Here is a 2,299-nt window from a genome sequence, read left to right on the forward strand (position 1 = left end):
AATGTCTCTGAGAAACATTTATCTTGTTTGGTTTCATTAAACAGAGAAATGAAAATGGATTTTTTTACCTTGTTTCAAACAACATTTTTTTTTTTAAATATGCATCTTTTATATTTTAAAATTTTCATTTTAACATTAATTGTTACCAAATAATTTATTTTCTAATAAATTAGTATTATTTTATACACATCTTGTAGTGGAAAACATATTTCTAATATAAACGAACAACTTACAAATAGATTTTAACAAAACCTGAAAATCATACTATTAAAAAAACGATGTCCAATATATGATATGCAAAAAGTAAAATTCAATATTTCTAACAACTAAAAAAACATAACTATGTGTCTATGTCTAATATAGAATGTGCAAAGAGTCAACTTCAATATTCGTAAAAACTAAAAAACCATAACTTAAAATTGACTAGTCATTATCGAACCATCTGCAATCATTCCCATCTAACAAATCTTTTCTTCTTTCGGGTTTGAATCCGTTGTCGGCACCACCATACTTTCAAGATACCTGTAACTCCAACAATGCTTCAATCAACTTTGCATCCTCTTCGGTAGTCCATGTGCGTATGCTTCGTCCTGCCATGCCCAGAAAAATTTACATAATAGATGTTTGAAACAGTAATTCAACAATCATAACAACCCATATTTAAAGCTGCATAAGTCAACAGTAACTAAGCCAAATAAACTATTTTTTCAGCCACAGACGTAGACAAGACAAAGAACTACAATCTGGAAAAAAATTGCCTCATTCCGATCTCGTATGAAGATTTTATGGTTGTTCAAAGTTGGACAAAAAGTTACAAAATGCTGAAATAGTTTTTAACAATCTTAACAGCCCATGTTTAGGGCTGTATAACTCAGCCAAATCTTAATCAATTAAGCAGTTTTTTGAGCCTAACATGTAGCCAAGATAGAGTACTACAATCTGGGAAAAAAATCAGCCCGTTATGAGGTCGTATGAGGATTCTATGGCTTTTCAAAGTTGGGCAAAAATTCTAAAAATAGCTGAAATAGTAAAAACAAACAGCAGCAACAGGCCCTGTTTAGTGTTGTATAACACATCCAAGTCTTAATAAATCAAGCTGTTTTTTTAGTCTAACATGTAGCCAAGACAGAAGACTACAACCTGGGAAAAAAATTAGCTCGTTCTGAGATCAATATGAGGAATTTATGGTTGTTCAAAGTGGGGCTAAAATTTTACAAATGCAGAAAAAAAAACGAACAACTCTAACAACCCATGTTTAAAGCTGTGTAAGTTGGTGAATTATTAACCAAATAAGATGTTTTTAATCCTAAAATGAAGCCGAGACGGAGGACAACAATCTGGTAAAAAAATCAATTTGATCTGAGGTTGTATGAGGAATTTAAGCTTGTTCAAACTTAGCCTAAAATTTTGCAAAATAACAAAGCAAAAACCAAGTCCACATTTGCCACAAAATACTAATACTTGGAATCCCAAACAATTAAAAGCAGATGACGATGTTCCTTACGATATGATCAAAATCTAATCCACACATCACTTTATTACAATTTCAGGTTGAGATTACAATTCTCATTTTATATAAATCAACCAATAATCAATGTAATAAATTGACCAATAATCATAAACCATTTAAAATCAAAATCAAAATCAAAGTAATTACCTGTAATTGGAATTAGGTTTGCAAAATCGACACACAGAGAAATTGGGGATGAAGAGATCGACTTCAAAGTCGTTCATGTGAAGAAATCGATTTATTGAAGTGTGAAGAAATTGATTTGTTTATGTCGTCGATGTGAAGAAATCGATATCTGAGGAGATCGTTGACGAAAAATTGGTAGCACACCCTGAGGTTCCAAGTCAAGACGTGATTTCATTTCTCCGCTTTTTTTTTTGTTTTCTCGGTAACCTTTTCTCCCCATTTCCTTATAAAAAAATGAGAATTAATAAGATGGAAATGGAATCAATTTATTTCCTTTTCTCTTCTTTTTAATAACTAACCAAACAAGAGAAATGGAATACATTCTATTTCTCCGCTCTAAATTCACTGTACCAAACACCCCCTTAGTCTCACTTTTACAATACAACAACCTTCACCTTACCCAAGGCAGCAACATTATCACAAAGGATAGATATAAGTGCTATTGACTTTGACCACAAAGGAATCTTATAGACTAAATTTCATAGCTACTTTGCTTCTTTACCGGCAATAGCTAACACAAACAAACTTGGATTCCATTGTCGAGTTGTAATGCAAGTTTGCTTCCAGAAGCCCAAGAAATGACACTTACCCCAAGCATGAATA

The 2,299-nt window shown here is 32.0% G+C and overlaps 1 long non-coding RNA gene across 1 annotated transcript; it reads right to left on the reverse strand.

The window, feature by feature from the left end:
* Positions 1-295: 295 nt before the first annotated feature.
* On the reverse strand, positions 296-1,908 carry LOC145164408 (uncharacterized). Its single transcript, XR_013739823.1, has 2 exons — positions 1,658-1,908; positions 296-590 (listed from the first exon to the last, which is right to left on the reverse strand). It is a non-coding gene; the product is annotated as an uncharacterized LOC145164408 (long non-coding RNA).
* Between the last annotated feature and the right edge of the window lie 391 nt (positions 1,909-2,299).

This window comes from Lactuca virosa, chromosome 1 (assembly GCF_052849685.1).
Source record: "Lactuca virosa cultivar CGN04683 chromosome 1, Lactuca_virosa_CGN04683_v6, whole genome shotgun sequence".
Taxonomy (NCBI): domain Eukaryota; kingdom Viridiplantae; phylum Streptophyta; class Magnoliopsida; order Asterales; family Asteraceae; genus Lactuca; species Lactuca virosa.